This window comes from Mastigoproctus giganteus, chromosome 4, assembly GCF_048544385.1.
Source record: "Mastigoproctus giganteus isolate SK-2022 chromosome 4, ASM4854438v1, whole genome shotgun sequence".
In the NCBI taxonomy this organism is placed as follows: Eukaryota; Metazoa; Arthropoda; class Arachnida; order Uropygi; family Thelyphonidae; genus Mastigoproctus; species Mastigoproctus giganteus.
In genome coordinates this window covers 222,892,721-222,916,172 of record NC_143578.1, presented here as the reverse complement: position 1 = coordinate 222,916,172, position 23,452 = coordinate 222,892,721, and the positions used below count along the sequence as shown (strand labels likewise).

At 36.1% G+C, this 23,452-nt stretch overlaps 2 protein-coding genes across 4 annotated transcripts in view; both read right to left on the bottom strand.

The window, feature by feature from the left end:
* The window catches only part of LOC150087433 (neurocalcin homolog), a 165,229-nt gene extending 142,166 nt beyond the window's left edge, over positions 1-23,063 (bottom strand). The window contains exon 1 of one of the 2 annotated variants that reach the window (XM_090371183.1): positions 22,974-23,063. The gene's annotated coding sequence lies outside the window, so the exon portion shown is untranslated. The remainder of the gene's footprint in view (positions 1-22,973) is intronic. The other variant, XM_090371182.1, reaches the window with a different exon arrangement.
* The window catches only part of LOC150087432 (neuronal calcium sensor 2), a 104,757-nt gene extending 81,694 nt beyond the window's left edge, over positions 1-23,063 (bottom strand). Inside the window, exons 1-2 of one of the 2 annotated variants that reach the window (XM_090371178.1) lie at positions 22,974-23,063; positions 8,878-8,995 (exon numbers count right to left, since the gene is read on the bottom strand). The gene's annotated coding sequence lies outside the window, so the exon portion shown is untranslated. The remainder of the gene's footprint in view (positions 1-8,877; positions 8,996-22,973) is intronic. The other variant, XM_090371179.1, reaches the window with a different exon arrangement.
* Positions 23,064-23,452: the final 389 nt, after the last annotated feature.

Sequence of the window (23,452 nt, the reverse complement as noted above, 5' to 3'; positions counted from 1 at the left end):
AAACGTCATCAACCTTTGCCCCTGGCAGACATACCCTGGTCCTGTTCCATCTATCCTTTTTTGCACAATATGTTCCCCGTTTCCCTGACAATAGGCTGAACTGCAGCCACCACATAATCTTTCAACCAAGAACAACTTAGCTTGTCCAATAAACACCCTGTTTGGATAATAATCTATGTCTTAGAATTCCTTATCATTCATTGTTTTTCCCACTTGATATCAGTGTAGCTTCATAGGTCAGTGAGTTGTAAATATCTCAAATCTGCTGGTGAATTTACACATCACATAACTTCAAAAATTAAAATGTAACTGTAAACATTCTAATCTTCTCATGCTTCAGGATGAATATGATACATAAAAAAAATAATATATAGTTTAATTCATATATTTTTCAATCTGATTGTATGAGAAACCATTAATTTAAATATTTTAACTCTGCTATGCAGTGAAGTGTTGTGTCATTATGAACAAGATACAGTGAAGTTTGGATAATTTGAAATTTCTCAATTTGAAATATTGGTTATTTTGAATTTTTTTTCTGCCTGTTGAAACTAGTGTTCTATTAAAAAAAGAATTATTTAATTCAAAGTTTAGATAATGCAAAATCATTTTGATGTCCCTTTCAGCCAGTGGTGTAGTTAAGTTTTTTGAGCTCTTAGGCAAAAAAACAGTTTGGGCCCCCTATTTTTATTAAAATAAATTTTAATTAGGTATAATATAAAAAAAAATGTTGACTCATTTTAATAACATAAATATGTATTTTATTTATGATTTCTTTATAATTTTAAAAACATGAAAATTAATATTACAATATGATACTACTTATTAAATACAATTTGACAAATATAAAAATTATAACTAATAAATTTATGAAAAAAGTTAAAATGTTACTTTTTGCACTTTTACATTTGTGAAATCATTAATAATATCTTTTAAATCCATTTTACTGGCATATTTATGCTCAAAAGCCAACATTGCAAGATTGCACAGTCTACTTTGACCAATAGCATTTCTTTTATAATTTTTTATTATTTGTAATTTACTAAATGATCTTTCAGCCGAGGCAGCTGACACAGGCAGGGTAAAAAATAACATAAAGTAAAAATTTCTGAAAAGTCACTTTTTAGGGCACTATATTTTGAAATTAACAAATAAAAAAATTGTCTGATAGAGATGTTTGCTGGTAAATCTTGTTTAATAAGTGTGATTAAATTACAATATTGAATTGGCAGTTGGGGAGACAGTACAGATACAGTATAGTACTTTTTATAAGATTTTCACACTCACTTGATATATCAGCATTTGACATACTAATTATTTTTTTCGGTTCTAGTATTGCAAAATAATTTTTTACTAACTTCATACTTTTGAAACGATTTTTAATTTGTATTATGATTTTGTCTAAAACATAGTAAAAAACACTGATTTTAAAAAACTGATCTCTATTATCAAACAAAATGTCTGAAACTAATTCATCGTACTGTCTTTTAGTTCTATGTTGTCGTCTGTCTTCAAATTTGGGATCTATCCCAAACTCCTTGGCAATTTTCTCAGATTCATATTTAATTTGTTCGTATGAATTTCAAATGTTTTGTAAATTTTTACTGACTAGATCCAATACAGAAGTACATTCACCAAGATCTGTAAAATGCTTCTGTAGAGTTTTTGAAGCATAATTAATTTTGCACATCACATTATTCAAAAATATACAAATGAAAATAAAATCAAATGTCATCATTTGCTTCATTATTCTAAGTGCTTTGTCTCGGTCTGCTTTTTTTAGTCGATTAATTTCTGTCAAAGCTTTTATAATATCCGCAAAATGAACTTTCACAGCTGTTATAGACTTTAATCTACCAGATTAGCTAGTAGGGTTGAGTGTTTTTTTAATGTAACTTCTGATTCCCCAGTAAATTTAGAAAGAAGATCCCATCTTTTTGTACTATTTCCAAAAAAATTATACAAATTTTAAAGAATGTCAAAAAAATGATGAAACATTATTACAACAATTTACACTATCATTAATAACTAAATTTAAATTGTGACTTGCACAATGAATGTACTCTGCATTTGATTGGATCCTTTTAATGTGTGACTGCACGCCATTATAAACCCCACTCATGGCATTAGGCCCTTCATCATAACTCTGACCATAACATTTTTCAATGGGAATATTTAATTTGTGTAATATTTTCATTATATTATCCGTCATCATTTCTGCTGAATGATCATTCATGTCATAAAATCCTAAAAACGTTTCACAAATTTCAAAATCTTTGGATTTTTCATTTTTGTCACAAATTATGTGAACATGTCATACAATAACACTTAACTGATTTTTTTTGTGAGATCTTGAGTAGTATCTAAAATTAGTGAATAGAATGGTGCTGAATTAATTTTGAGTGTTAATTCTTTTGCTAATTTGGTATCTAAACATTCTATTAACTCGTTTTGGATACTGGGGCTTAAATAAATTACTGAATGAGATGGCTTATTAATAATTTGTTTCATTACATCATCATAGTAGGAAAGTAAATGGACTTGCTATAAAAAATTTCTGTTGTAGTAATAATCTTCTGAAAATCCTTCCCGATGACTGTAAAATGCTAAAGAATTTTTAGCCAACATAAGCATTATCTGAAATAACTGTTCTAGTCCCATTTTCCAAAATGAGGATCTGTATCTTACTTGTTCCTCAAGATCTTTTTCAGTCATTGCATTCTTTTGCCATATTTCATGTATAGCACATGCCTCAATATGATGTTGAGAAACACCGAGTTTTTATCCAAAACGATAGATTTTTCCAATCTTGTAGTCCGGAATGCCGCTGACTTTTAATATTTGAAAACAGCCAGCATAGTTGGCAATATGCAGCATCTAAAATTCGTGAGTAGCACAGCCACAAATGAGGAACTAGACCATACGTTGAAGTAGAATAGTAGTACGTGTCACTAAAACTTCTATTTTGTTGTTCAGTATCCCTTGGAAATGGTCCTTTAGGTCTCTGAGGTGACGAACTCATAATGTTTCTTTTTCTTTCATCGGAAACGTTGATGGCCACATAAACTTTATATTTTAAATACAAACAGCAATAATAAACAAATATTTCTGTATGTCAATTGCTGTTTTGATAATGACTTGAACTTGAATTGAAATTAACCAACTAACAACTTTTGACCACCATATATGGCTAAATATATATACGTGGGGCCTATCACCCCTGTCCTCTCAAGTTGGGGAATCCTGAACACCATATGATATGACACATACATATACAGTAACTGAATGGGTGTCTGATCACTATACAAAGTTGCATTTGTAAAAGCAAAATAAAGACTGCTGCCACCTGGGTTTGTTATGTTTTGGCAATAAGATATAAGAAGAATTCCTTCCTTATTCTAGATGTATCACATTGTTGAAGAGCCCAGTGAGAAAAATATTTTCATTACATGTTGCATCTGTCTATAGGCCCTAGCATAGTAGGGGCGGCCCCTACTTGCATCTGTTTATGGGCCCTGGTGAAGTAGGGCCCCTAGTCTTTGCCTACTTTTGCTATATGGTAGCTATGCCCCTGCTTTCAGCTTCGAGTTATCCAAGCTCTACTGTATAAGTTTTGCGCTACAATTTTGTTACTTTTTTTTTGGTGAAATTGCAACAAAATTGGCTATCTCGTATCAGTTTTTTTTATCAGTAAAGGCAATGCACACAAGACTCATGGTTACTATGGATGCTTCGGTACCTATTACACAGATATAAAATGGAAAGTGTAATTTGCTACAAGTATTCAAAATCAACTAGTACTGACCTCAGCCGCAAGGTCAATCCACTTCATCAATTTTTTAATTTTGATAAAAATAAAAAAATTGATAAAGAATCAATGCAGTTTATACCCAGGGTTACTAACAGTCTTGTGGTTTGGCGAAAGCAAGTCTGCAACAACTGTACAGTAGTGTTTTCGATGAGCATATGGTAAACAACAACCCGAGCATAAGACCATCATCATATTACAAACGTACAGATAAGAAACAAGGTATGTTATGTTCAGTGAGGTATAAAGTTTTCATATTAACTATTTCAGTTTACAGCATTTCCTGTTGTTGGTCTGAAAAGTTGATTGATGAAGACAGCTCAACAATTTAACTTCTGCAGAAGTTGTATCATTTATCAACATGTTGCTAAAACAATATCACACTGGTAGATGACTTTCATCAAACGGTGAAATACCACCACTTTGCTTATTGGAGACTTGAAGTGGTTAAACCCATGTTTAGTCTCTAGAGCAAAGTTTCCGGCATCCCCCCCCTCCCCCCATACTTCTCCTTCAACCCATGCACGGTACTAAGTACTATAGGTTTTGATACCTTTCATGTTTGGGGGGTTTTCATAAAAAAAAAAAAAAAAACATTGATATTGTTGAAAACAAATGTGGTAGTGAAAAGTGAGTATCTTTTGTGCAATCAGTGAAAGAAAAATTTACAAGACATTTTTTTTTCTTGAGAATATTGTAATAGGAATGGCATACTTAGATATGCTGCAGCTGTTTCTTGTGGCTCAAGAGCAGGATGCTGATTTGTGTGGGAGAGGTCTCATCTTCAACAAGATGGAGCCCATCCTATTATCATTTAGCATAGTGCTCCATACTAATGGGACACCATGTTTGTTGTTTGTTATTTGGTTTTTAGCAACTAAGGCCATATTGCTCCAGGAATATGCGGTGGTCATTCCCTGACCTTTCTGCATCCTCCGTATTTGGTGGTGACGGGCTCGAACCCCGGTCTAATCAAGAAGCGTGTGCTATGCACTGCTGCTCCTTCCCACCTGGCTACGAAGGCAGCATGGGACACCATCCAAAATGACAATGAGGCACCACTGGGAACTGCTTCAACATGGCATTCCCTAATGCTTGGATCAGTCTTGCAGGGCCATTAACCCCACCAGTTTTCTTTCTGTAGGGAAGGATCATCAGGAAGGATCATAGGTGTTCCTATCCCATCTGCTGACCTCCACAGAGGAACCAGAATTGTTGCAGCTGTTGCTGAGGCGCCACCATAGCCAGGTGGGCAGGAGCAGCAGTGCGTAGCACACGCTTCTTGATTAGACCGGGGTTCAAGCCCGGTACTAAGTGACCATCAAATACTGAGGATGAGGAAAGGTCGGGGAATGACCACCGCATATCCCCGGAACAATATGGCCTTAGTTGCTAATGCTCCTAAAGAAAAAAAACCAACCAAACCAAACCAGCTGTTGCTGATGTGGATGCAAATACACTCACATGTGTGGACCAAGTGGGATACAGATGCAACATCTGTTGCATGACTCGTAGCAGCCACATTGAGCATTTGTAAATTGTCAAGAAAATTTAAGGCTGCTTCAATAAAACATGATTTGAAGTATATTATATGAAGCATGATTTGGTTTTAAGTATATGTTTTTCTTTCTTCAAATTGGGACCTAATTTAGAATCTTCTGTATAATAAGTTGGAGATATTATGAATGTTTTCACTTTAAAAAAAAAAAAAACTAAAGCATTGCAGATATGAATATATTTATATTTATAATGAAATGTCAGTATAATGAATTTGAGTGGGCAACCAAAATATATCTGTTGTAATAAAATTTTATTACACTGAAATGCAAAAAAATTATCACAAATCTGAAAACAACAGAAACTTACTATGCAATTTTATATTTTTTAATGAAAAGTTTAAAAATGTATGTTTTCTACACTTATTATTCAAAAATATTCGCAATAAATTTTGGGAACTTTTTCTATAAAGAAAAATATTCTTTCGGTGCTTCAAACATTTTTAATATTCTCTCTACTGCATTATACAAACTACAAACTTAAACAGCGAATTTTTGAATGGGTCAATAACTTTTCATACTGCATATCTAATAGAGAACAAACATTTTTCAGTCATTCAATATGTACTGCATAAGTTGAAAAGTACGAGTATTTTTACCATGACCATTTTTATGTCACAGGATAATCTCTCAGGTCCCACTCTGCATAATGTAATACACATACTTTGCACTGCATTATGCAAAGTATGTGCAGCACATCCAACGTCTAGTAAATCAAGATTAATTTTATTCCGCAATTTACAAAAGACAGTGCCTTTTCTTAATGGTTCCCCAAAATTTGTGTTAGTGTTATCTGAATGTAGATGTCATACATCTTCCAGTCAATAGAAGAAAATCATTAATATATATGGGACGTTACTGTTAGTTTAACAGCATATCAGAATATTAGGTAATACTGTGCCATTTATGCCAGTGTGTTATGTCTTAAAAGTGCAAGTTAATGGGCTGCTCTACATGTTGTGCTGGCTAAAAATCTCAGAATAACTCATAAGAAAAAATTCTACTCCACCATCCAAGGCTAGCTGCAACTCCAACTGAAAGGCTCACACCTTTCCAGAGAAGTGGCAAAATCACTATTTGGCATCGACAGAATCCATATTGCATGATATAAAGGTAAGTGAAAAAAGAGAACCTTATGGAACTTCAGAACTAATTGAGAAGTTAGAAGGCAAAGTAGTGACCAATATGTGTAATGTGTGTGTGTGTGTGTGTGTGTGTGTGTGTGTGTGTGTGTGTGTGTGTGTGTGTGTGTGTGTGTGTGTGTCAAAGGAAAGTAGGTACCAAAACTTCAAAATGCCTGATCAAAAAGCTTTAGAGATTTCAGGGGAAAATGCTTTAGTTCCTCCAAACCTTTCCATCGAATCTATCCAAACATGAATAACTCAAGCCAAAATATCCCCAGTGGATTGACACAATGAAATTCATATTGGTAATTATTAAGGCTTAAAGGTATTGTAGATTGACAGATAATAGATTTCTCCGTTACTCTGGAAAGGGTTGAAGTAGAGTAACAGGAAGGCAGGAATTTGCCAATTTTTCTTAGGAAAATTGGATGGCTGGACTGGATATGACCAAATTTACATGCAAGTAAAGGAATATCAGTGACTTAAGACCCTGATATTCCTTTTTTTGATATTCCTATAAAAAGGCAACATAAAGTAGGAATTAATCCTGGATCAAAATTTTAATTCATTGACAGTTGCATGAAGTCACATTTGAGATATTGCCAACTTAATATCATATTTTTACCATAACTGTGCCAAAAAGTTAACTTTTTAATTTTAATTCCACATTAATTAAGAGTTAAAAAAGTTTTAATTAAGAGTTATCCACTGACAGTTACATGAATTCAAATACAAGACTTTGCCAACTTGTATCATATTTTGACCATATCTAATAGACTTTCAAATTTTCAGAGAAACTGTGGCAAAAAAAAAAGTTAATTTGAAAGCACTGTGAGCTAATCCAGAGTGAACAAAATGGCTTTCCAGTGAAGTCAAAGAAGAGATGGATGAAATTTGGAGCCAAAATGATCTCCACACACCCACCAACAGATTAAAACCAAGAGTAGAGATATCATCAGGATCTGGAGACTTCTGGGCATAAACAATGTTCAAAATTCTTCAGATCTCTTTCTTCCAGAAAATAAACAACGATATTGAGTAGACTATGTCTGGTATCATAGGTCACCAAGGCCACTGGCACAAGATTTAGAGGAAAGTAATATGCTAACAAGTCAATTTTATCTTTAGAGTTGTTATTTGGTTTTTAGGAGCATTAGCAACTAAGGCCATATTGCTCCGGGGATATGCGGTGGTCATTCCCTGACCTTGCCGCATCCTCCGTATTTCGTGGCTCACGGGCTCGAACCCCGGTCTAATCAAGAAGCGTGTGCTACGCACTGCTGCTCCTGCCCACCTGGCTACAGAGGTGCCGCTTTATCTTTAGATGAGCATACAATGGAACTATTGGGTATGGACACTGTGGCCAAATAGTTTAAGCAAGAGACCAGAAGACCTCTTGGTCACCTGGTAGTCACTAACAGACAGGTGGAAAAGAGGATAGTTTCCTATTCTTATTATTTTTGAAAGAGTGAATTTATTAATAACATGCTTACTTTTTTCACATAATCACAAGACTAACATCTATCCTTAAATTTGCAAGTATGTATGTAGATATATGTTTTGAAGGTCACTTCAAACAATATGTCCAATAATATACAAATTCCTTTATGCCAACTTTTGAAAATTTTTCACCACTTGCTGCAGTCTCTTAAGTGTGTTTCCAGCTAAATGTAAACACAGTTTATAACAGATGGCAGCAAGAAAATAGCTTTGAAAATTCAAGGAGGAAATTGCATCTGTTAGTTTTAGTTGTCTGATTCAGCTATTTGTGAATTTCATGACATCCAAGCATACAGTACCAATACTCACCATGAGCAGGCAGTAATATAAAACTGCATGTATATGTGTTACATATATAATGTAACATAAATATATTAAAAGAAAGAATAAAGCACATTTTACCTTTGTGAGTTCTAGTTAACTGTTTATTTCAAGTTGTAAAAATTATATATAGATGGAACTGAGATGTTTCGATAATTTTATGTTCCTACCACTTCATCAGTGATCACTGTTGTTGCTATTTCACTGTTACAAGAACAGAATGGCCAACGATCTGACATACATGATCTGCAAGATCATGTATGATAGTGAACTAACAATAACAGAAATCATTGAAGAAGTGATAAGGACATATTAAAAACATCCAACTGATTTCCAACAGGAAATAAACACATATTTAGACCTTAAATTGTTTAAAAGTGCTTTATTCTTTCTTTTAATGTTTGTGAGTGTTTCAAGTTTTGATTTTTCTGTTACAATTTTATGACAAGGTGGGTAAAGAAAATTAAACCTCTCTCTCTCTCTCTCTCTCTCTCTCTCTCTCCCCCCCAACAGAATAAAATGTAAGCAAAATTTTTAAAATTTTTGGGATAAAAAAAATAAAACTTACCTTGAGCAGAGTCCTCTTGCTTTCGTTGATAGTTATACCACAAAGCAAATTCCAATATACAGTTTGCTTTTGGTGACTTAATTTTTACTGCAATGCTCCACAAGTCATGTGCCAATTACTAAATTACAGGAAAGAACAAAGACTATGGTAAATTGTGCTTCCTCTTGTGAAAAGAAACTGATCCAAGATGGCATTGTGAACACTGAATTCTCAGTCACAAGAAAAAGTTCTGTGAAACTGTTAATTAATGAAGTATTCTCTACTTCAGTCAGAGTAGTCCTTTTTTATTTTTAAACAAATAAAATTTTCTGAAATTAAATTGGCAATGCACATATTTGATATTCATGCACATTTAAAACCATTTTACCAGATTTCATTGGATTATTTACTACTTTTGTGACTGCCACAAGAATTAAAAAGTAATAATAAATAAATAAATATATATATATATTTTTTTATTAAAGAGAGAAGAATGATTTTAAAAAAAAAAAATTACCCAGAATATGGTAGGCAACCCATCTTCCATATTATTTTGGAAGATCTGCAAATTCCTAAGATTCAAAATTCAAGCATCAGGTAGGTATATAAGGTTGGTTTAGATAAAAGGGGCCAACCTATTTTAAAGAGCATTTTCCCTAACAATATTTGAGGATGAAAATAAGGGATACAGAGATTGGATTTTGGACAGTGACATTCCCATCTAAATGGGAACTTTTTTTTTTAATGGGGATAACTTACTAGTTGATAACCATGTTTAAATTATGCTACTAAAGCAAACTGAAAGGGAAAAAGATATTTAAATAATAATAACAACCAAATAAATAAAAGCAAAACATATTCAAATATCTACTTTTTTTTTTACAATCCTTAAGAGATGGTTGATATGTTATTTAGTAGAATAATGGGTTGTTATTAAAGCCAAATAGAAATTCATGGATTAAGACAAAAATTTGTTAGTTAAAATCTATCAAATGTTTTAGTAAAAAATGTTTTAGAAAATGCATATGTTTTTGGAAATAAATAGTTCAGCTAAATTTGCTTTGTCTCCTATAAATTGGGTAATGTTAAAAGTTCCTATATCTTGGAAATAAAACCAAAAAATTCTAAAAAAATTTTCTCAACACATGCACTGCATTCTTTACTTTATAAAAGTAAAGAATGCCAGTGCACATGAGGGAGACCTTACCCCATTAGTACAAGGCCTGTTCAATAAAGAATGATCATAATTTTATGTTTTGCAACATACCTTTATTAATCATCCATATTTTGACAGTCCTTTTCAAAGTAGTCCCCATTTGATGAAATGCACTTACTCCAATGTTTCTGCCATTTTTCAAAAACATGGTGGAAGCCATTTTTGACATGCATTTGAGACTTTCCTCCAATGTCTTTACAACTTCTTCTGACAACTGGAAACATTTACCTAGCAGCTCCTGCTTTAACTTTGGAAATTAAAAAAAAAAAAAAAAAAAAAACATGCTGTAGGGCAGACAAGGAACACATTTGATATTAATGCTGGCTAAGTACTCAACGACAGTATAAGCAACGTGAGATCTCGCATTGCCATTATACAGCATCCACCCACCTGTGCGCAGTACAGTTCTGTAGTAAGGTTCCATAACAGTCATATGACATGGCACAACATCCTGGTAAACTATTCCTTGAATATCAGAAAAAAAAAAGATGATCACATAACCTTTCCTGCAGAAGCCACAACTTTTGCTTTTTTCAGTGTTGGCAGTGATGTAGACTTCCAAACAGCTTTGTTGCTTACTCTCTAGGTCGAAATGATGAAGTTATGTCTCATCCACTGTTATCACCTTGTGCAGAACCTCACCATCTTCAGTAACAAATCCACTGCAGCTCCTGACAAACCTCCAAGCGAATTTGCTGTTGCTCAGGTGTGAGTAGTCTCGGAACCCAGCATACACAAACATGTGTCACACGCAAATGGTCATGGAGAATACTGTGTGTGTGTGTGTGTGTGTGTGTGTGTGTGTGTGTGTGTGTGTGTGTGTGTGTGTGTGTGTGTGTTTTCCACTGATATTCTCAATATCTCTGTCAGTTGCCTTATGTCATATGATGATCCCTCATGATTACAGTTAGTTAATTATTTAGTTTTTAGGAGTATTAGCAACTGGTCTTGAACAGACATTCTCTCAGATATGCCAGACAAGCTGTACTTGCTACCTGGGAGTCTAAAACGCTGATGGAACTGATATTCGGGTGACACTCAAGTCAAGTGGACCCCATTTCGGCGAAGTCCGGACGGTCTGTGACAGCCAAATCCTCTGCTTGAACCTTCACGATGGTGGGACTGTTAGTAATCCTGGGTATAACCTCCATGCACAAGTACATGGTGGGTGACCACCCAGGTGTGAACTAACGTAAGCAGGGGTCGAGGTGTGGCACCCACACCACATGGAGGAACACCGCCCCTCTATGTTACCAGGCAGTACTAGGTTGTAGATGACTTTCATCAACCGGTGAAATACCACCACTTTGCTTATTGGAGGCTTGAAGTGTGGAACCCATATTAGTCTCTAGAGCTAAGTTCCAGTCAACCCTTCCCTATCTCTTCCATCATGCAGTATGATTGATGACTTTTGAGGTTATGATGAACGTCGTGGTGAGATCCAATATTCCTTACATTTCGAGGGTACAGCTCTAAAACGGTGTTCGCAGGCCGGGCGCTAGTTAGTACACCGGACCGAACCAATTGGTAACTCTCTAGGAGGCTTCCGGATCAGCAATTGTATAATCTTGCTACCTCTACTCTGCCAGATAGTGACTGGAGGGAGTCCGAGTAGTGTGTATGCGGGGAGCATTGTCGAGACCACATTATGTCAAGGATCTGGGTATATTCTTACCACGTGTACGCCATATATCCAAAAATTTCATTACTTCATACAGCATGTCCCACCCACTTTTCTTACTATTGAATACACCATGAATTGTCAAACTAATAGAGCAAGCTTATCTGCGAAAAGATCTAAACCTCATTCACTTCCTAATTCATTTCACAAATATACGTGGTCTCAATTCTAATCTCAACGATGTCCATTTCCACTTGCAGTCTGCCAAACCCCATGTACTTTTTCTGACAGAATCTCAGTTATCGGTTGATTCAACTACTGCTCATCTCAGATGCCCAAATTATTCGCTGTATGATTCCTTTCGCCTCAAAGGTGGTACTTGTGCATATGTCCGTTCTGATATTCCCTGTCAGAGACTTGACAATTTGGAATCTCCTCTCTTTGATCTTCTCTGGCTTAAAATCTCTCTACCTCATTGTGTCAAATTCATCTGTTGTCTCTACCGTTCTCCCAACTCCACTAATCACTTGGAGCTCTTTGACTTCCTCTCTTTGCAACTTGACTTTCTCCAGTCCAACTTTCATAACAGTGAGGTAATTTTCCTTGGTAATTTTAATGTTCACAACTCCAGCTGGCTTCCGTTTTCTGGTCACACCGACCCAGCAGGTCGAAATGCTGAGGCTTTTACAATTACTAATGACCTAGCACAGATTGTTCATTTACCTACAAGAATACCGGACAATCCTAATCATACAGCCAATAAGCTTGATCTTTTTCTCACAAACAACCCTTCTAAGTACAAGGTCGAAGTGAGAGGTCCTTTAGGCACTTCAGATCACAACTTGGTGATTGTCTCTTCTCCAATGGAACCTTTATCTCATGGCTATTCCCAACCTCGTGTTGTTTGACATTAAAAGAATGCAAAATGGGATGACCTGCGAGGCTTCTTTTCCTTGGTCTGATTACTGTTTCAAAACTTCTGATGTCAACGTTTGCTCAGATCGTGTCAGTGAAATTATTCTTGCAGGAATGGAATCCTTTATCCCACACTCCACTTTAAAATCTCGTCCTTTATCTAAACCTTGGTTTTCCAATAAATGTGCTAAGGCTGTTCAAGAGAAGAATGTTGCATATTGTAATTGGTTTGTTTCTATTCTTCAGTTTCACTTTCTGCCTACACCAAAGCTCGCAACAATTATAAAGCAGTTATTAATCAGTCCAAACTAGAGTTTAACGGGCTAAGAGTAGAAAACTTGCTTCTTGCCCTAATGGTACCAAGCATTCTGGTCTACTTTTGCCCATCTCTGCTCCCACCTCTATCTAAACCAGATGGTTCTGCTGTCACTTCAGCCAAGGATAAAGCTGACCTGCTAGAATCCCATTTTTCTTCCAGCTCATGTATTAATGATCTTGGTAAAACACCTCCCACCATTCCCAACACGCTCCATTCAATGCCTCCTGTGGTCTTCCGTCAAAAGGATATCAGAAGGATTTTGATGAATCTTGATGCTAAGAAGGCTCCAGGTCCTGATGGTATTTCTCCACTTGTTTCAAAAACCTGTGCTCCTGAACTTACTCCTATTCTTTGCCGCCTTTTTTTCACTTTCTTATTCCAAAGGTAAAAACACCTTTGGAATAAGGTGTTTTTGCTCATATCCAGCCAGTTCCTAAAAAGGGTGACAAATCCTTCCCATCCAATTATCGTCCCATTGCAATTAATTCTACTCTTTCTAAAGTAATGGAGAAATCAATTAACCGCCAACCTTAAACTACCTAGAAACCTTCCGTCTGATCAACGATCGCCAGTATGGATTCCGCCAATGTCAATCCACTGGTGATATTCTGGCTTGTGTTACCCATTTATGGACTAATTCAATAGAAAGGTTCGGTGAAACACAAGTAGTTGTTCTTGACATTTGAAAGGCTTTTGATCGTGTTTGGCATAAAGGTCTTCTACACAAGCTTCCATCTTATGGTTTGCCAACTGTTTTTAGTAATTGGTTATCCAGTTTTCTCTCTGATCGCTCACTGAGGGTGATGGTAGATGGCTCTCTGTCTTCTAACTTATCCACTAATGCCGGTGTCCCCCAAGGTTCAGTTCTTTCCCCCACTCTTTTCCTCTTGTATATTAATGACCTTCTTCCATTGACTGGAAATCCTATCCATAGTTTTGCCTATGATAGCACACTGCATTCCACTTTCCATTTTGATTGTCCTGCTCAATCAGCTTCAACTTCTCGAAAATCTGCTACCAATTCCTTAAATGCCGATCTTCAGGTAATTCTCCAGTGGGGCAAAGACAACTTAGTTGATTTCAACCCTTCTAAAACTCTGTCTTGTCTTATATCTCGCAAAAAGGATTCTTCTGCTCCTATGCTTATCTTTAGTGACACTCCGATTTCTAGACAAAATGATATATCTCTTTTGGGGATTACCCTGACTTCTAATCTCTCTTGGCACAAGCACATTACAAATATTGCTTCCTCTGCATCTAAAAAACTTGGTTTTTGCTCTCGGTGTTACTTTTCTTCCAAAATTTATACACAGCTGCTCACTCTGTATAAATCGCAAATCCGCCCTGCCATGGAATATTGTTCTCACATCTGGGGTGGTGCCCCCAAAACGTCTCTCAGGCTTCTTGATTCCATTCAGAAGAGGGCAGTTAGGTTAATTAATGATTCATCTCTAACAGAGTCTCTCCACTCGCTTTCTCATAGACGTACTGTTTCTGCTGCATGCCTCTTCTACAGATACTTCCATGGGCACTGTTCTTCTGAATTGGCTTCTGTAATTCCCGCTCTCTCTTTCAAAACAGTCCGAACATGTGCCGCCACCAGCCAACATCCATTTACTGTCCAACTTCAAACCCACAGAACCAACTTTTCATCTTCCTCATTTATTCATTCAACTGCTGTTTTCTGGAACAACCTTCCTTCATACGTATTTCCTGAAAATTACAATCTACAGAAGTTCAAGTCCAATGTCAACAAATATCTTCTTTCGTCTTCTCAACCTCCAACCCAAGCACGGTACTAAGTACTATAGGTTCTAATACCTCTCTCGTGTTTGGGGTTCACATAAAAAAAAAAAAAAAAGAAAAAAAGGCCATATTGCTTCGGGATATGCGGTGTTCATTCCCTGACCTTTCCGCATCCTCTGTATTTGGTGGTGATGGCATGATTACAGAAGCAGTTTATGGTTTCTGTGTTGACAGCAATGGTTGAAGCTCCAGGACCACTAATCTTTTGATTGAATCATGTCCATCTTTAAACATTCTAAACCTCCTACAAGCTGTGCAATATGGAAGTGTAGATTCACCATAAGCCTCTTTTTAACATTTCATAATGTCTTCTTGAGACAAACAAAATTTGAGAGTAGTATACTTTTCCTTGCATGTGACATCCATTGTTAAGTAGGTGAAACTGAATAGGCATAAACTTGACTGACAACCAAGGTCACACTGTGCACACAAGTCAAATGCATAGTTGCCATGCGATGCAGTTTGGTTTGGTCTTAAATTGCACAGCAGCTATAAATAGCAAGCAGTATGGTTGTTCATGTAAAATTATGAACATTATTGAACAGCTCTCATAGATAAAGATGTGCAAGATGAGTGTGTCTAATATGTGCACTAGCTTTTGTTTAGTTAGTTGTTAAATACTCACTAGCACATCGATGCTATGACTGAAGTGTTCCTAAATTCTGGTTCGCATAAAGTTAAACGTTACACTTGCATTTTGTAATGGTTTATTTTAAGAAGGCTTTTTGTGAACACTCTGGCACTCTATGATACACTTTTTTTTATAACAATTTATTAATTTTAAAATCTCTGTTAGTTAAAATGTAACAAATATTGCATAAGTTCTAAAAAAATAAACATCTAATAGAAGAAAAATCTTGAAAGGAATGTTGTTGTCTTTACAATATTTTTCAACCTCAGAAATGAAACAGCATTTAAACCAATCCTCAAAGAAAGATATTGTCTTCTATAAAATGGATGTAGTGTTAAAGGTTTAGAAAATGTAAGACATCAATGGCTGGATCTACTGCCTAATATTAATTGTGGTGAAATGGCATCTTGTGTTCTGAATAACATTCTAAAGGCTACCTGGAACTCTCTTGTAAATTTTTGGCAGTTAAGTATAATATTTCAGCTTTGTCTCCCTGAGAACTGGCACAACAGGAGATAGAAAGAAGAGAGGGAAAGGCTGATCCATTCTCACCTCTCTGAGTAAATTAATGCCAATATTTATTTATGCCCCTATATACTTAGAGAGGTGAGAATGGGCCAGTCCCCCTTCCCTTCTTAATTATTGCAAGAGTAATGTGATAACTGGAAGCCCATGTGCCTATGACACATGGATTTCCAGATACCATATTAATATTGCATTAATCATCTTTTCCAAAATCTTTCCTTAAGCAACCAGTTTGAACAATGGATGGTAGTGAGTTAGATTTGTAGGATCATTACTGAGCTTTGGAAAAGCAGGAGCTATAGTGTAATTCCATTTATCCAGAAATTCTTTTTCATATACTGTATGTTCTGTTGTATAACAATATAAAGTAAGCTAATGATTTCTTCTAAGTGTATCATAGTATTAGTATCGTATAGAGTATCATAGTATTAGTATCATATACAGTATCATAGTATTAGTATCAGAAAAATGTAAGACATCAATGGCTGGATCTACTGTAATGATGCAAAGAAGCAAGTTTTGATTGCAGCATCATCGAATGTGTGTGTGTGTGTGGGGGGGGGGGGGGACACTTCCTTTATTTTCTTATTTCTGCTAAAAATTTACCCAATGCTTCTTTAAATTTATTCAGACTACCCCACTTCCACAAACACCAGGTGGAGATTTGTTCAAACAATCAATTACTTTCGGCAGAAAGCAAATTTTCACGCATCTGTCCTGTAACCAGATACCACATTAATCTTACATTAATCATCTTTTCCACCATGGCAACCATCCCTTCCCAATTTAAATTTATATCCTCTTGTATGTGTCTTCAGAAAAAGAGTAAAGTTGCCATCAGTATTTAGTTAATTAACCTATTTAAAGTTTGAAACACATCACTCAGGTCTCCTCACAGGTTCTTAGTTTAGAGATGCTGCAATTTCCAGAAATTAAATCTTTGGTGGCGTTTTTTTTTTGTGCCCCTGACTAACTTTGCTTCTCTTCTCTACGCCCATCCCAAAAGAGCTACATTCTTCTTAAAATGAGGCTTCCAAACCTGTATATAGTTCCTGAGATGTGGCCTAACTGCCTTAAAAAATATATGATAATCACCTGTCTCTGGTAACAGGATTCCTATATATATATATCAACAGAACCCCCATAATATGAGCTGTTCTAGCAGTTGTCTGCACTGCTCAGAGAGCTTCATGTCAGACTACAACTACTCCTTAGTCTTTCTCATTCTTAATTATACATCAGTTAGTTGGTATCCACCTTGAGTGGGGATACCAACTAACTGATGTATAATTCAGTAGCTGATGCATCAGAGAAACCCAAAGCAAACAGCCTAATTTATCTGGGTCTTGCTGAGGTAGCCCCCAAATCACTGTCTTTTTTTTTTTTTTTTTTTGATTTGGTAGTTGTTGGCGCATCGGCTTCTGTGGCCATATTGCACCTCCCAAGGTTTTTGCAGTACTTTGATCCAAGCCCGAGGTGGGAATCGAACCCGCGACCTTTGGGTTGCCGGGCAGGTACTTTACCCACTCGGCTAGCCCGGTCGGCTTAAATCACTGTCATTAACCATCCTGACCACCTCTGTATCATCAGCAAACTTAGACATTAAACTTCATGTCTTCAACAATATCATTAATAAATATCAAAAACAGTAAGGGGGGCCTAGCACTCAACAGTGAGGTTATTTGTTGTTATTTATTTGTTATTTTAGTTTTTAGTAGCATTAGCAACTAAGGCCATATTGCTCCGGGGATACGCGGTGGTCATTTCCTGACCTTTCCGCATCCTCCGTATTTGGTGGTCACAGGCTCGAACCCCGGTCTGATCAAGAAGCGTGTGTTACACACTGCTGCTCCTGCCCACTTGGCTATGGAGGCGCCTCAACAGTGAGGGATTCTACTAATAACATCAGTCCATGAAGGCGGTGGCCATTAATAACCACAATGTTTACTGTCACTAAACATCTACTTACCACAGCAGTAAATCACCCCTAATGCCACAAGACTAATTTATACAGCACATTCATGTGTGGAACAGTACCAAAAACTTTACTGGAATCTATGTATATGATGTCAATTTTTTTTTTTTTGCATCTACTTCCTTCTTTACTGCATCATTCGTATCCAATCAGATTGTCACACAAGGTTGCCCCCCCTTAGCAAATTCATGTTGTGAATGACATAAAACTATATTCCTGTCTAGATGGTTCTGGGTCTGAAATTACTTACTTTGCCCTTTGATTCACCTTTGAAAATAGGATGGAAATTTGCACACCTTCCTCTGAATCAAAGAACTCTCTTATAATTGTGGGTAAAGTGTTTGTTCATCTCTTTTGTTGATTCTTTTAATATAAAACTCAACTGGATAAATTCCATCAGCCTCAGGTGCCTTATTTACTTTTATCTTCAACAATTTCTTTTCTATTTTCCTCTTAGTTATCCTAAAAGCATTCATTTTCAGCACAGAGAATATGGCAAATTCCCAAAACTAGAAACTTACAGGGCAGCTGTCAACAGATATTTAAAATTTTTTTTCATGGTGAAATACATACAGCTTAGAAAGAGAAACCATAACAACATTGTTTTTAAAAATTTGTTTTGGCAGAACTAGAGGGCAACTGAATACAGCATTTTATGTTCTGCCATTAAATAACTAGTGTTTTACAGCCATGAATGTGGAAGATGCTAATTGATAGACAATTGCTGTTCATATAATAGCAGCTGATTTAAGAAAGATGTAAATTACCTTTTGGAAACTAAAAATGGCTTTGAAGGTTTCATCATATTATAAATTAATTTACAACTTTTTCAAGAATTACGCTTAGCAGCACTTCTAATTTGGCCTACAATCTGAAAATGTTTTTTTTTTTTTTTTTTAGGAGCATTAGCAACTAAGGCCATATTGCTCCAGGAATATGTGGTGGTCATTCCCTGACCTTTCCGCATCCTTCGTATTTGGTGGTGAGGGGCTCGAACCCCAGTCTAATCAAGAAGCGTGTGCTACGCACTGCTGCTCCTTCCCACCTGGCTACGGAGGCACCCTAACTGAAAATGCTAGATGCCTCTAGCACCTACTAACATAACTCTCAACATGCTTGAACTGAATAAGGAGAAATAAGGATGTTATCTGAGGAAACAGTGCAATTGTGGAGAAAGTTAGGAATGCTATATCAAATCAGTCCCAATCAAATCACACTACATAGGAGAATAATAGCATAAGTAAACTGCACCCAAACTACATAGTCAAATGATGATGTGCAAAGATGTTCCCTACCTGAGGCTGGTCACTTTAGATGTTTTTAATATGAGTTCAACTAATCACTTCACATATCAGTATTACAAAACTGTTTTAAGAGTACTTCAGACTTTGTCCATTTCATTCTACAGTGTCAAATCAGTTCCTGATACTTTCCGAGAACATATCTCAATAAAGGATTGATGTTAAAATATTTTTATTAATAAATTCCACTGATTTATGTATAGCCATGTAATTTGTATTGTACTATACACTCAGTGATCACTGAATTATGACTACCCCATCCGTAATGGACTATGCTGTATAGTTGCAGTAAGCAGAACTGCTTTATATGCTTGAGCAGAGGTAATTTGCAACTGGTCATACAAGTCAAAGTGATAAAGAAGCAGTTATGGGACGTAATAAAGATATCACGGAGTTTCAAAAGAGTATGATTGTAGGTGATTGTGCATCAAGGTGTTTCCATATTGGAGATGATATATTTCGTCAGTTGCTCATGACCACTGTGATTAAGGTGTACAAAGAATGGTGTTGAATGGAATAAACAACCCCCTGCCAACAGAACTGTAAAGTATTACACAAGGTGGAGTTTTGTGATGAGCTCGTTGTACAGGCTCAACATCAGGTCACTGTGTGACAGCAGACATCACAATACAATATGAGGAATGCAAGAACACTATCTCAAATGATGATGTGCTGCACACTCAGACATATGGGATTTCACAGAAGACAACCCAGGAGACACCTCTCTCCTCACCACTGATTATCGTCAATGACGAATTCTGTGGTGTCAATAACATGATGGTTGGACAAGTCCAAATACCTAGTGCAACATGCCTTTGTGTGTGTGGCACAAGCAATGTCGAGTCCATGGACCCATTGTGCATGGAACTCACTCTCCAGGCAGATGGCACTGGTTTCTTTATCGGAACATGTTTTTCTGGCAAGAATTAGGACCTCTAGTGCGTATGGACCACCGTTTCTCTGTTGAGGTCCACTGGCAGTTCTTAGGAGGCCATGTGCACCCTGCCATGTTGCATTTTTTCCTGGACAGAAACAGGATCTCCCAAGACAATAATGCGGCGTGTCATCGTGCCCGCACTGTACATAAGTGGTTTGAGGAACACAGTGAAGATATCATCCACCTTGAATTTGCCTGACCTCAATCCAATTGAACATCTGTGGGATGTTTTGGAATGGAAAATGAGTTGTATGGACACACAACCATCATCTATTCTGACACTGTGGAAGGCCTTGAGGGCAGCATGGTGGCAGATCCCTACAGGCATCTTTATACCTCTAGTAGAGTCAATGCCTAGGTGAATAGTGGTGTTTTCCATGCGAACAGTGACCCAACATGATATTAGGTAGGTAGTCATAACTCAGTGATCATTCCATTACACAATAATAAACTGGTTAACATACAGGCTAGCTCCAAGTATGATTAATACTTTTCAAGCTATCACTGAGAACTGGTAATAGGGCTTGTGAGAGGTGCTTTTGTGGATGATGATTCAAACTAAATATATAAGTTGGGAAGGTTATGGGACTCCACTTATTAGTGGAGTCCCACAGGGTTCGGTGTTGAGTCCTCTGTTGTTTTGTATATTTATCAATGATATTGATGAAGGTATATCAGGCTTAGTGTCAAAGTTTGCAAATGATACAAAGATTGGCAGGGTTGTTAATGACAGCAATGGCAGTGTGCTACTGCAACAGGATCTAGATAATTTGGGCAGATGGGCTAAGAAGTGGCAACTGAAGTTTAACTTTGACAAATGCAAAGTACTGCGTATGGGTAGAAGTAACCCCAAGAAACGTACTAACTGTGTGGTACTACACTTAAAATGGTAGAAAATGAAAAAGACCTGGGAGTAATTGTGCAGTCAGATATGAAGTTTTCTGAGCAATGCAGACATTGAGTTTTGTCAATGATATATAGGAATTTTGCTAGCAGGGAAAAGGAGGTGATTGTCCCTCTGTATAAGGCAATGGTCAGGCCACACCTTGAGTACTGTGTACAGGTCTGGACGCCTCATTTTAGGAAGGATGTAGATTTGCTTGAGCGTGTACAGAGAAGGACAACAAGATTGGTGAGGGGAATGAAGGGATCCTCTTACCAAGAGAGGCTTAAGTTCTGCAAATTGCAGTGGCTGGAGACTAGACACCTGCGTGGTGATCTGACTGAGGTGTATAAGGCCTTGAATGGGTTGAGCACGCTGAATTCTGATGGGATCCTTCACACTTGTTCAGATTATGAACCTAAGGGGGCATAAATTGAAATTGAGGAACGACAGATGTAGAATAGATGTGCAGAAATTTGCCTTTAGCCAGCAGGTGGTTAATTGCTGGAACAAACTTCAATTTGTCATTGTGGAAGTTGATAGGTTAAATAAATTTAAGGAGGAATTGGACAGGCATTTGGAGGGAATAGTGTGATTTGCTGCATAAGCTCATACACTTGCTTTCTTGCTCATACACTACATACTACTACTACTACATGTTTGCTGTCAATAATGCATATACACATAAAAACAGCACCCAAGTAATGGTTATGATGCAGTTAAACAGTTTTTAAAACTGCAGTTAAACAGTTGCAGTTTTTAAGGGCTCAAGAAACAAGTGCTATATGCAGTAATGCTTGGTTTTTCTGTTTATAGATGTGATAAGTTTTATCTATCCTTTGCTTGTGTTCAAGTTAGTTTACATACACAGAATAAACTTTTGATAAAATTTTTTAGTTTGTTCTGATTTACAGCTGAATCCAAAAGTAAGTATTCATTTATGGCTACAAATTCCAGACACTTACTTTCCAACCATTATTTATTTTTAGGCAGATATTAAAGGGAACTGTTTCTCAACGTTCTGAAAATTACAATGCATGGAATATGCTCTCTCAAATACAGACAGCAGTGAATGTGTTAAGTTCACTTATATATATATATATATATTTTTGGTGAGATTCTAGTTTCTGGAAATAATTACATTATCCCAAACTGCCCTTACTGTCCTTACTGTAATATTTATAAATGAGGTCTCTTCAACATGTACTGATGACTGACCATTATTGTATTATAAAAATGAGGCACATACACATATATTGGTGCTCCATGGCATGGATCACCAATTTGGAAGATCTGATTTCTTTGATGCATGTTGATGTACAATTTCATACCAATCTGTAATTACAGCATGAAATAATGTTTACCCACATTTAACTGTGAACATGATCTCTCTCTCTCTCTCTCTCTCTCTCTCTCTCTCTCTTGTTTTTATGCATTAAGTTCAGCCTTTTCTCAAGCTGGGATCTGTAGACCAGTTTCAGAGGGTCTACGAAACATTCAGAAAGTATCAAGTAATATGTGTTTATTTTCTTAAAAATATCTGATAGAACCACAACAAATTTCGCTATAGAACATTACTTATTTTCAATACAATTAGTATATATAACTCTATACATATTTCAAATTATTCATTTTATGTATAGCAAACTGATGATAAATAAAATTATTATATACCTTATAAAAATAAGAATAAAGTTGAGTTGTTTCACATATAAAAACTTTGAATTTTCTTTCCAGAAAACCAGTGTTAATTCACATATATATATATATATATATATATATATATGTGGGGATCCACAAAGTTTTTTGAGGGGGTCTGCAAACTTGCCTTGATTTTTGAAGAGGTATGTAAATTTCAGTAGTTTGAGAACTGCTGCATTAGTTAACTATATTAAAGGCCTGAAAATTATTTTATTGTTAGTACAATATTTTGAAGTGACTAAAAGACAATGCTACTATTTGATATATGGTAAACAAAGAAACATTACCTGCAAGGTATTAATTGTACATGGATTGCTTTGGAATCTGTTTAGCTTGAGCTTGGATTCTCTTTATGGAATATAATGGGTATCCCTTCTGCAAGAAACAAAAGGTTGGTAATGATAATTTATATTGAAGATCTGATTCAAGAGATAAATATGTATACATTTAAAAATTGCACAAATGGCTTATTTTTTATAATTAAACAAATAACTATGGTAACTGATATATAAATTAGTATTAATGATCTACAGCTGAGGTTCCCAAAGTGTAAGGCAGACTTGGTTTTTTTGAGGGCACATGTTGTTTTTATAAAGCTTTTTTAACAAAATATGGATAAACCATCCTACTAATACAGATTCAAAACATATTGAAGTATACACTGAGTGATCACTGAATTATGACCACCCCTATGAAAACTGAATGCAACCCGTTGACCACATGAGGTACGAGAGTGTGCAGTTAGTCGGTCTACGTAACATTGATA